A 12,876-nucleotide genomic window follows, 5' to 3' on the forward strand; every position below is an offset into this window, starting at 1 on the left:
ATTTGCTTTTCAGTGGATTGGAAATCTATTAGTGTATGACTGAGAGGTCACTCAATAACAGAAATGGAACTTTTCAAGTCTTGGAATGCAAAATTTGATGAGAAATGTCAATCTGCTGCAATTCTAAAGTGAGGGGCTGAACCTTTTCATATAGAAATGAGACTAAAGAGACCCAAATTCCATGTGTATAAAAATGTCTCCAACTGACAGTGTTTTGAGTGGGTTGTTCTTTATCTAAGAATCCCTTCTACTTCTTATTATGTACTAATAGTCCTTTATATTAGAATTATTAGGATCTACATCCTCCACTCTGTTGAACCAATAACCTGTAATGATACCTAAGGATGTATCATCCTTATTGATCTATATAATACCAACAAAGATAATTTCAAAATTTTACCTTTACCTTAGACCCCAAATCAGTAAGTATTTCAATCACTACCAACCACTTAGAACAAAGGTCTTTGCTGAAAAGATTAAGCCCATCCAATAGAAGCTCTGTCACCTGCTCCATTTCTCAAAACCTCAACATCACCACATATATTCATCTCCTCAATTTATTAATCTCTAAGGTACATGTTCTTGCACCTTTTATTCCAGAATATAATAACTCCTATGAGAATAGTTGCAGTAGAATGGTTGGTGCAGAAAATATATAGTAAGAATTATGAATGTATACTAAGTAAATAGAGACAATGAGTCAATTGCTTCTATGTTTTGCCACAGAAGGGATAAAAATATTCTGCTATACTTCTTATGATCCTAGGAAATATATCTAGAGCTGAAAGGGAATTTGGAAATCATATAGTACAATCCATTCATTTTGCAGTTGAGAAAAATCAGGTCCCAAATGGTTAAATGACTTTCCCAAGGTTGTAAATGGCACTGTATCACTTCAATGACTTGTAATAATCTGAGAGTATCACAAAATATTTTCTTTAGGAGAGATATCAAATGGGAACACCAGAGGGATAAAATTCCCAGATCTTCAAGTTCCACTAAAATCTAATCATCTAACTTACTCCTCCCAGTCCCCTGGCTCAGCCAGTTTAATTATAGAGGTAAAATTCTGAAAGTATGGACATTTTGGTGGGTGGTGGTGGAAGGAGAAGTAATAACAATTAAGGAGAATTCAGAATTAACTTGCTTTTCTCATCTAATTTCTATCTTGTTTTATTCTCCTTCAAATATTTCTTTTTTTTCCCTCTTTCTGCCTCTCCCTCCCCCACTTCATTATTTCTTCTTTAGTTTTGCATCTGACCCTTTTTAATACTTGTCATAAAAGGTACATTATGGAATAAGAGCCTGAATTACTTGGCATTGAATGATCAAAAAATCCATTTTTCATTAGGACTTTTACTCTGTAAAAACAACAACAAATCCACAGCTGTTACCTAGACCTAGGCTCTTTTACCTATATACCAAATGTAACAACAGTGAGTGTAGTGATTAATGGGACTGACCATAAAAATCAACTTCTGCACATTTAACTCCCAATGTACAATGCTCTTAGACCACAGCTTAATAGGATATTTCTGTGTTAGAAATCTGTTGGCCTGCTGTGACCAAGCTGAACGCTGGGTTATATAGGCCCACTATGTCATGTGACAAACTCTGTTTCCGAGAAGTTCAAACCTAACACTTGTGCAATTCAAATGCCAATGACTCTATAGACTCCCCCAAGGTAGGGAGGTACTATTTCTGGGAGATGAAAGGCACGCTTCAAGAAATCAGGTATTCCAGGTCCCCAACCATTAAATGACACCTTACATAAGGCAAAGCATGACAGTCCTCATTTCTCTAGCAAAAGAAAATGTAGGGTTTCCAAAAGCATCAAAGAACTGAAATCTTATCCTGCCGACATCTCACACAATCTTTCAAGGTGTCAAAAACATGTTAGCTCCGGTTCTTTTCAGATGCTCACACGATAAATATAGCCCTTCCTTTGTATAGGACTGAAGGAAATATTCCCGAGACAAGACGTGAAGGGGGCAATGTATGTCAGAAGTAAACCTGATGTTTTGTTTTGTTTTTCTCAGAAAACTGCTTGCTGCAATGAGCCTGAATGGATAAAATGAGGATAAATGGATAAATTAATATTCTGATTAGGTGTTCAGTTATTTATTTGAAAATAAAAGTAGTAAAATCAGCCTTTGACAAAGATTGGGGGTTTTGTTTGTTTGTTCGATGTGGACGGAATGGCATTATTAAGTGCTGTAAGTGAGTTGATTTGAGTTTGACTTTTTTCATGGAAATTATCTAAATGAGTGTTTTTCTACATTGGCTAAACTTTTCCCATGGTTTCAGCATCATGATGACAGTGAACCTTGATTTTAGGATCCTGCCTTTTAACTTCTCAAAAGAAAAAAGAAGTTAGGCTATCAAAAAAAAATAATTAACAAAATATCGAGAGTGAGGGATAACTTCTAGGTAGCTGACATATTCCAGTGGCATATGGACACTCCAGTGTGGAGAGAAAGAGAATTGCAGCAGATTAGGTGCACTCCTTATGATACTTATTGAAAGTCACAATTTCAGTGACCAAGGGCTGAAAGGCACTTCAAAGACCATATAGTCCAATCTCATCATTGTAGAGATGAGTAAACTGAGCCTCAGAAAGATAAAAATGCCTTGTCAAGGTCACAAGGGTAATAAATTTTAGAGGTTGGATTGCTTAGAGGAAGGGAAACTGATCTCAAAGCCAGGAAGATCTGGCACATACTGGCTGTGTGATTCTGATTAATTCTAAATGAATTAATAAATGAATTAAACTCTCTGTGCTCTAGACACATAATACACACAATGTTTCTATGACTGTAAATTGTACAGAAAGTGACAATCTTCACTTCCTCATTTAGGAACTCTCTAAACCAATGAAATCATTGGTCCATTCCTTATCTCTAGACCCTTCTCTTCTGATTCCAGAGAGAGTGTGGGCAGCTACGTGGTGCAGTGGATAGAGCATCGGTGCAGGAGTCTGGAGGACCTGAGTTCAAATCTCACCTCAGACATTTGACACTCACTATGTGACCTTGGGCAAGTCACTTAACCCCCATTGTCTTATCCTGGGTCACCTCCAGTCATCCTGATGAGTATCTGGTCACTGGATTCAGATGGCTCTGGAGGAGAAGTGAGGTTAATGACCTGCACAGTCCACCCTCACTCAGAACAAAGTGCAAGTCCTGTCATCATTTCTCTGATGGCATGGTCTTCTTCAACAATGAATAACATACACACTTTCTACTATCTCATGAGGTCATGGATTCATTGGATTTCCAAAGTACCAGCAATTTCTATAGGGGGACAAAATACTTTAGTTGAACTCATTATTCAAATTTATATGACCTTAAGATTTAGAGCTAGAATGAACTCTAGTCATCATTAAGATGCATGTTATCTAGATAAATGCCACAATGGAAAGAGTGCTGGGCCTGGAGTTAGGAAAACCTGAGTTCAAATCTGACCTCAGATTCTTACTGGCTATGTGAACCTGGGCAAATCACTTAACCCTGTTTGCCTCAGTTTCCCCATCTGTAAAAGTGATCTGGAGAAGAAAATGCTAAACCACTCCAGTATCTTTGCCAAGAACACCCCAAATGAGGTCATGAAGTGTTGGAGATGACTGCAAAACAACTGAACAACAACAACCAGTACAAATGTGTTTTGCTAGCCCTCAAGGCAATGCTTTGCTGTAATGGGGTTGTAATGTCTATCAGGCAGGGTTGTCTTCTGGGCTGCTGAACAGATTGAAGGGGTTATGGGTTAATGGTAATTGTCTATTCTGTAAATGGCCCCATAACACTGCTTAAAGCCAACTCCACACATTACTCAAAATGACAAAGTGTTCTCTGAATAGAAATGATGCCTTCCCTAGGAAATAGTAAATGGAAGCTCCAGTTTTCCTCTATTAGATAACTACATATTCAATACAAAAAGGTCCATTTCACATAGGAAGTATCCGTTTTTATTTGGGTGTCACTGTTTTGTCAATAATTTATGAATCAATTAAAAGTTACACTCCAGCTGGATACTGAGGGTTCCATAAGCACAATACTATTTTTTTCTTTTAAAACATTTTAGGGAACTCTTTTATTTTTATATCACCTTAATTTCCAAAATATCTACCCTTCCAACCTCAGCCAAAGGGTTATCATATGTGTGTGTATATATGTACATATGTATGTGTGTATGCACACATATACACACAAAGAATATATGTATGTTAGTGTGTATACATATGTACACATATATATGTATAAATATATGTGTATACATATATAGATAAAAGATTAAAAAGAGATAAAAATGGCTGAGCAAAACTAGTCAACACCTCAGTCAAGACAGACTGTACATTTAGAGTTCCATATCCACTGTTCTCAGTCTCTTACAATGCAATTGCCAATGGGATTACACATTCAGCATCTGTAACTCCTTGTGATTTTTATGTTTAGGGATTTAAAAATAATAAATGTAACTTTTATTCTGACTTCTCTTCTTGTAAATCTCTTTCTAACTCATATCTCCCTGCTGATTCAAAGTGTCTTCAACATTACTGACATTGTTGACTTGGAATTTTCCTTCTAATCCACTATTTCACAAATCAGTTCCAAACTAACCATCCAAATATATCCATCTGACATCCATCAAGATAATATCTTCCTATTACCACCTCCACAGCTGTCAGGGACCTGTGAGACACTGAACAAAATGTATTGCTAAATAACTGATAGGAAAGAACCCAGAAACAAATGTGGAAATTGTTACTCAATCATCAAACCAATCGCAAATACTTATTGAGTGTTCCCTCTGTCTCAGGTATTCTATTAGATATTCCAGTGAATGGAGGGATGAATTTCCAAAGGATGAAAATTATTTTGCAGCTGAAATTACATGAGTTATTTTCTTTAACATAAAGAAAGATACAGACATTAGTGATATAGAAAGAAATCTTATAGTAATCGAGAAAGGGATTGGGCTGGTGATTTCACAGGTATATGGAACTCTTAGAAAAGGAAACCCCTTCTACAATGCAGGCCATCACATCCTCTGAAGCTTAGAGTTTTAGAAAAGTGAAAATAAAACTTGTTTTCATTACTCTTGCGTTGAAATATTAAGTGAATTGCACAACATCCTCTAACCTATGTATGTTATTTGCAGGAATTGAACTCAGATCTTAGAAACATGCTTTCAATCCACTATGCCATGCTGCCTCTCTCAATTATATTAATAGGTATAGGAGACAAAAATATACAATAATGTGCATTTGATTTTTGTTTCATAGACTGTCAAAACTTTCCAGGCAAAAATTGTAAGAGTATAGTCTGGTGTAGAACACACTCCTCTTTCCTTTGAGTTGCTTAGTTTACCTCTTGTGCCAGTTCTAGGCTTCCTATCTTCAGATGCCTCGTGCCCATACATTACCCCTGATTGTTCAATCCCAAATGTCTCACAGATGCCTAAAGAGGGTTGAGACACTTCCAGATTATGAATTGGCCATTAAAAATGTACATGAAAACAAAATGGAATATCCCAAAATAGTGAGAATTTTAACTCTTTTTCTGTGTTTATTTAGCAAATGATTGTCCTTTTGGGGTTTTGTTTTGTTTTTTTTTTTTTGGTTCAATGACACCAATTGGTGAGGAGAAATCTAGCTTTTTGTGCAATGTCATAGTTAATACTAAGTACAAAGCTTTTCAAATATTCTTGGTGTAGAGTTAAAGAGATTTCATTTTTGAGTTTGATACTGCCTTTAAGCTTGTGGAACAGATCAAATTGTCCCCTGCCATCTCATTTAATTGGCCCTAAACATACCCTGGTGCCCTCTGTCCACTCCCTTACATGGAGTAAAAAGAACCCTGGATTTTGAGTCACAGGATTTAAATTCAATTTATAGATCTGTCACTCAACACCTGTGAGACATTTGGCTGTACATTTAAATATAAAGGTACACTGTACCTTTAAACGTCAGTTTTCTTAAGTGTAACATGAGCTCATTAGACTAGATGGTCACTAGGTCCTTTCTAAGTTTAAACTGATGACCCTATAATTCAATATCTCTCATTTAGATAGACTTGTTACTTCCCTCCCATAAAGACATATCTATTGTGTGTCTCAGGCACTTACTATGAACCTGTTCATATGAGAGTTAGCTAATTTGAGAGACTAACCCCATTCAAATATGATCATTGAATGCTAATTGTCTTAATATGCTAATTTTGTTAATAGCAAAGTACTGAGTATAGAGTAATGACTTAATAACTTTTCCTTTCATGCATTTTTCAAAAATTCAATCATTGTCAGTTTTCCATTTAATGATTTACTTCATACTGGAGATGCCTGAGGACGCAGGTTGTTAACAACCAAGGTTGTTAATTTCAGACAGCATGGTAAGCCAGTGGAAGAGAAACGCTTAACTATGCAAAATCTTTCAGGATTCCCTCAGAAATATATAAATCAATCTCTTCCACCTTTACAGAGTGATTCTCTTTCTGTTTTGATAGATAATCTGGGATATTCTGCCATTTGTCTATAATGCAGGTTCTTAACTTGGATTAAATTAAATTGTTTTATTACATACATACATATGTGTATGTATGCACACATATATTCATACATATACACATACATACATACACACATATACAGAGAGAGAGAGAAAGTTATCTGATTTCAGTGTAACTGGTCTTCTTTCCAAAATTGTAAATTTTACTTGATGCATTTAAAAACCTTAGTCTGAGGAGTCTGTAGGCTTCATCACACAAAGGGGCCATGATGTATACACATAAAAAAGGCTAAAACTACTATCTATAGCACTCACGGAAGTACTCTGTATGTAGACAATATCTTGGTAAATATAAGTTTTACTGTCCTATTCCAAGCCCAAATCTTAATCCGATAAAAACATCTATCAATTGTCCTAGCTAATGTTGGAGATAAAGAGTGAAATTTAAGATGCTTATATAATATCATTTCTCTCAAAACTCTTTTTCTCAGCTAGCTCATTCAGTAGTCTGTACTACCAGCTAACAATGATGACATGCTTGACTTGGAATTGTGCTTCTAATCCCACATTTTATCCATCCCTTCAAAGTTATTCATCTGAACGTATGAGGCATCTGTCACCATGGTAGCTTCCTGTCACCACTTTCACTGCATTATCACTGCTGAAATTTTCATCCCTCCCTTCATCTCTGATCAATCCTATCGCTGTATACTTAACAGGACTGCAGATTTACTTTCGCAGACTTGAACCCCTGGTAGAAATGTTCTGTGACGGCAGTTGCCACATAAAAAAAGTTATCCCACCCTCAATCTAAATAACTAGCAAATGTTATATAATATAAAAATATAATACTGGAAAGCAACATTTATAAAGTACTTTAAGATTTACAAGATGCTTTACAAATATTCTCTCATCTGATCCACACAAAAACTCTGAGAGGTAAGCACTACAATTAAATCCACTTTACAGTGAGGAAACTGAGGCACCCATTGGTTACATGACTTGCTGAGAATCACAGTCACTAAGTGCCTGAGGCCATATCTAAACTCAGGTCTTCCTGAGTCCAGGACCAGCACTCCATCCACCATAACTTCTAAGTTCATGGATGATCATAAAGAAAATAAATCAAAGCCATACTAATGAATCCTTTGATTTGCTTCATATAAGATAATAGCTTGTAATTCCTATGATATTCCCATTATCAGTTCATTTAATGAACTAGCTGCCACTACAAACAACAGTAAAAGCAACAACTTTGTCAAGTCCATTCAGGACATCTTGTCCTTTGCTAAACTGGTCTGCTAATATTAGGATGCTGGCTGCTTTCTCTGAGATAGAGGGTTAATAGCAGAACTCAAGAGAGCAAGCCATGGGGCTCATTCTAAAGAGCATGAAGTAGAGCATTGGGCTAAGGTTCCTGGCTCAAGGGAAATCCAATTTTAAAATCCTCTATATTCTTTAATAGAAAGTAGCTTGATAAAAGATTTCAAAAATAATTTAAAGGCTTCCTGGCCAGCATTGCTTTTTATCAATTGATGTATCTCTGTAGTGTATGTAGTTCATTTTTTGTGGCTTTGAAATGGTGAAATACTTTTCCTCAGCTGCAAGTCAGAGGTAAAATAGGAAATAATTTTTTGCTTTTCTACAGATAGGGTGAGCATGGTCCAGAGAGAGGAACACTCTTGTGGCCTTCTAGTCTCCATATTTCTCAGAGAATTGGGTTTATCTTTTAAAGACATGAGGATAATTCCTACACGGATGATGCTGGCTACTGATAACATGGTTTTTTTTTCCTACTTGCACCTTTGAGTTTTCTCTGAGTAGAGAACTCCTTTAGTACATTTGTTTATTGTTGTGTTTTCCCCATTGAAATGACTTCAGCCCTGATCAAAAAGGTAACATTTTTCCAGGAACATGGAATTTTGTTTAATTTCTATTAAGCATTCCAGCAAGATGCATTGTGCCATAGCAGAATAAGAGCTGGCTTTGTACTCATGACAATCAGGTTTTCCACCTTGCTTCTGATAAGACTGGCCCCCATGCTCAGAAGGAACTTTCTCCTCACCTCTGACTTTGGGATTTCCTGTTTCACTTCAAGCCTCACCTGGTGTTACTTTCCACATTAAAGCTTTTCCTTATTCAACCCCTCATTCCCACCCCTCACACTTTATTTTGTATTTACTTATTTTTGTAGATCCTGTTTTATTCCAAATATTTGAAGGCAAGATAATTTTCTGGCTTTTTTTTTGTTTATTTATTTGCTTTTGTCCTAGCACCTAGAAGAGTGATTAGTAGATAGAAGAAAAGCTTTCTTATGTGTCTCAAATACAGTCCCTCTTCTATTTTGCCTTTTTGAAATTCTGTTTTTCTCTAAAATTTAGCTAGCTCTTACATGAAGCATTTTTTGATCCCCTTCTCTCTGTAATTGCTTCTGCCTCCAAACTCTCAATTTGTATTGATCATATATATCTGTGCATCCATAATGTCTCCAATGTGTAATATAAGTACTTTGATTTATTAGGCTGATTTAGTTGTTTTTTTTTTTTTCTGCTTAGGTCCAGTACCTGACACATCAATATAGTTAATGTTTTTTGACCAATGATTAATGAAATATTGTTGAATTTAATTGATGTATATCATAAGTGTGGCTATCAGTAAATTATTCAATCTGATGTATAACCACAGGCCAGTTATTTAAATACTCAGTTGCCTCGGGTAACTCCCTAACTGTAAATTACAGATGGGATGCCAGTATTTGTTGGTCAAGGAGGTGCCAAATCAGGAGTTAGCCCATGCCTAAATCCCACCATTATCTCCCCTAAAAGCAGCCAAGAGAATGATGCTATGTTCTACCAAAAGTAATCTTTTTAAAATTATTTTTAAAAGTTTTTTAAATTACTTTTTAGCTACTCTTTTGCCTTCTACACATGAGATAACACAGAAAATGACCACTTACCTGTCAGTTTAAGAACAAGACAAATTGACGAGGTTCCCTGAAAATCTCTACTGCTTCTGCTTAAATAGTGTTTTCTTAAGATGTAGCCTAGAGACAAAAGATACTCCATCCTAACAGAGCTGGTGCTGGGAAGATGTTAATTGGGGGCACATGGATTATGTAGCAATTCACTGTCTCTGTCATGTGTTTCCATATGCTGATTTCCTTGAAAAATGAAAAATCGAAGGTGTAATTGTGAATAAGCACCAATATTTTTCTGTGTTTGTGTTAGGTGTTGAAAACGGATGTGAAAAGTCAGAAAACTGAAAGGGATACATGCACATCTCTGGAGAGCTCTCTAGGACGGTAAGTGATATGCTAATTTCCTTTCTGAGTATGATATTTTTATTCCTGCTAAAGTTTATTATCAACTAAATTAAATGGCTACTTGCTCTTTCCAGTATTTCATAAAGCTTGGGAACAAATACATCTCATTACTTTTTAAGGAAAGCTTAAAGGTTATGGATGTTATTTCTAAAAGAGGAGGCAGGCAAAGTAATGTGTGACATCTGAGACAGGGAGTAGATGTTCCATCTTTGACAAGGCTGCCCACTTGGCTTAAAAGCAACATCAAATTAGTTAGGTAATAATATTAATAATAAAGCAGGGCTCCAGTTTATCAAAGTCATGAGATTGATTTTGAGAGTGGAAAAGCTTTTAAATACATGTAGTAAATTGACTGAGAATGCTGAAATTGTCTATTCAGTTCTGACCTTACTTTTGAGACTAAGAATCTTCAGGTGACCTGATACTTTAAAGATCATGCTGTGAAATACTTATGCAGTCTTTGAAAAAACTGCAAAACACTGGATTAGCGTAAAGTACTTTTGTGGCGGATTTTGAAAAATTTGTTTGTTTTTGGCACACAAATGCATGTATTAATTTCTAATTACCATCAGGGGTGTTGGGTTGGGTTGAAAAGACAGAAATCTGTTCTGTAGACTGTTGACAAAGCAATTCAATTATTCTACATGTAGAGAAAAGATTTGGAATCCCAATTCTTCTTCTTAAGGTGAATCTTAAAAAGGTTACCAGACTGAATCCTAATAGAAACTGGTAACGGACTAAGGTAAGTCCTCTATGTTTGCCAGTCTGGCACAAACTTAGATTTTGGTGGCCTTTAGCAACTCAAACCAGCCTTTTGTTAATCTCTTTAAGTTGCAATTAGCCTTGAAGGACCTCCTGAGATTCCAAGTAGATTATTTAAATCCGTGGGAAGTTTTGACAATAATAAATAATAATAGCCAGCATTTATATAGCACCTACTATGTGCCCAACACTGTGCTAGTTACTTTACAAATATGATCTCATTTGATCCTCAAAAACATTCTGGGAGGTAGATGCTATCATAACGCCCAATTTACAGTTAAGAAAGCTGAGGCAAAAAGAGGTTAAGTGACTTTCCCAAGGACACAGAGCTAGTAAATACTGAGGTCATATCTGAATACCAGTCTTCCTGATTCAAAGTTCAGAATTTTGTTTACTGTATGGCCTAGCTACCTAGGTATCTAGAATAAGACATAAGAATGTATGTAAGTATGTGTATACATACACACACACACATACATACACACATACACACACACACACACATATATATATATACATATATATATGTATATATATATATATATATGCATTTTTAAGACAGCTGGGTGGTGCAGGGTACAATGGATACAATGTTGGGCTTGGAGTGAAGAAGACTCATCTGTGTGACCCTGGGCAAGTCACTTAACCCTATTTGCCTCATTTTCCTCATCTGTTACATGAGCTGGAGGAAGAAACGGAAAATCACTCCAATTTCTTTGCCAAGTAAACCTCAAAAGGGGTTATAAAGTGTTGGATACAAATGAAAAATGACTCAACAACTGTGCAAATTTGTTTTGCTTGACCACACTTGTTAAAAGGAAAAGTTTAATTTTGTGAGGAAGGATAGAGCTGTACAGGAGAGTGAGTTTGTAATGATAATAATGGCTGAAAAGAAGAAATGCTAATCAAGCATTCAGAAACACATAGACAAGACAAAGAGAACAAAGGAAGTTCAGAATGGGATACAGACAAGGCATTGTTGGCACTAATATGTTATATTTAATATATACTTAAACATGAAGTGAAATGTTTGGTGATATTTGTTAAATACATAATGAGAAATTTAAAAGTGAAGCAATATATAATGAATGAATGAATGAATTTCTGTCCAATGGATTGATTTGTCTGCTGTTATGGTTTTTTAGTAGCTGTCAACTAGGCACTATTAATAGGAATAATAATAGTAAAGATTTCCACAGCATTTTAGAGTTTGTGAAGCATTCTAAAATTTTAATCTCATTTGACTCTTACAAAGACCTGGGAGGGAAGTGCTGCCACAATCTCCATTTTACAGATAAGGTAAAGGAGGTAGACAGAAGTAAAGAGATTTATCCAAAATAATACAGCTAGTACATGTCTGAGGCTGACTTTGAACTCAGGACTTCCTAATTCTGGATCCAACACCTAGCTGTCTCTAAGGTTCATCAGTTATTTTACTTTTTGGTACAAATGATATGCAGAGATCAGATTTTGATTGTCATCCCTCTCTGGGAGTTGTTTAGACAGCTATGCACGGAATGCAGGAAAAAATGTATGAAAAAATGTAAAAGACCAAAATCAAATGAAATGGCAAATTTTGAAAGTGGTCTTGGGGGGTGGAGCCATGATAGTACAGTAACAGCAACATGCTGGGGGCAGGGCACAGTCCAGTTTGGGCCACGTGGGCGCAGACAGGACCTGAACAGGTCTTGGGGAGACTGAATCTCTTGTGCCTGTGGCAGTTTCCAGACCAGGACTCCAAAACACCAAGGACAAATTGGAAGGTCAGTAGAAAAAGTTTGGGGAACCAATGCAGGAGAGTGGAGGGGGAAGGGGGCAGAGGAACCTGCAGCAGCCACCGCAGCAGCAAGGGCTAAGAGAGTGACTATTTCTGGAGCTCTAGGCCCATAGATTCTGGGGGGATAGAGAAGTTGAGAGTATACCCCCCACTCTCACTGGAAGCAGAGAACTACCTTGACAAAGGGCTCAAAAATCAAGTAAATGATGGGGGAAATGAGCAAAAACAGGAAAAAGAATCAAACTATTGAATCATACTTTGGTGACAAGGAGAACCAAAGCATGCAAACAGAAGAAAACAAAATTAAAACTCCTTCATCAAAAGCCTCCAAGAAAAATATGAATTGGTATTAGATTGAGGAAGAGCTCAAAAAGGATTTTGAAAATCGAGTAAGAGGAATAGAGCAAAAATCAGGAAGAGAAATGAGGGTGATGCAAGAAAATCATGAAAAATGAGTCAACTGCTTGCTAAAGGGACCCAAAAAGTGCTGAAGAAAATAACTTTAAAATAAAC

At 36.3% G+C, this 12,876-nt stretch overlaps 1 long non-coding RNA gene across 1 annotated transcript in view; it reads left to right on the top strand.

Annotated features, from left to right (window-relative positions):
- The window catches only part of LOC140531510 (uncharacterized), a 68,586-nt gene extending 58,713 nt beyond the window's left edge, over positions 1 to 9,873 (top strand). The window contains exon 3 of the long non-coding RNA XR_011976349.1: positions 9,730 to 9,873. This is a non-coding gene — a long non-coding RNA (uncharacterized lncRNA). The remainder of the gene's footprint in view (positions 1 to 9,729) is intronic.
- The last annotated feature ends 3,003 nt before the right edge of the window (positions 9,874 to 12,876 follow it).

The sequence above is a fragment of the Notamacropus eugenii genome, chromosome 3, assembly GCF_028372415.1.
Source record: "Notamacropus eugenii isolate mMacEug1 chromosome 3, mMacEug1.pri_v2, whole genome shotgun sequence".
In the NCBI taxonomy this organism is placed as follows: domain Eukaryota; kingdom Metazoa; phylum Chordata; class Mammalia; order Diprotodontia; family Macropodidae; genus Notamacropus; species Notamacropus eugenii.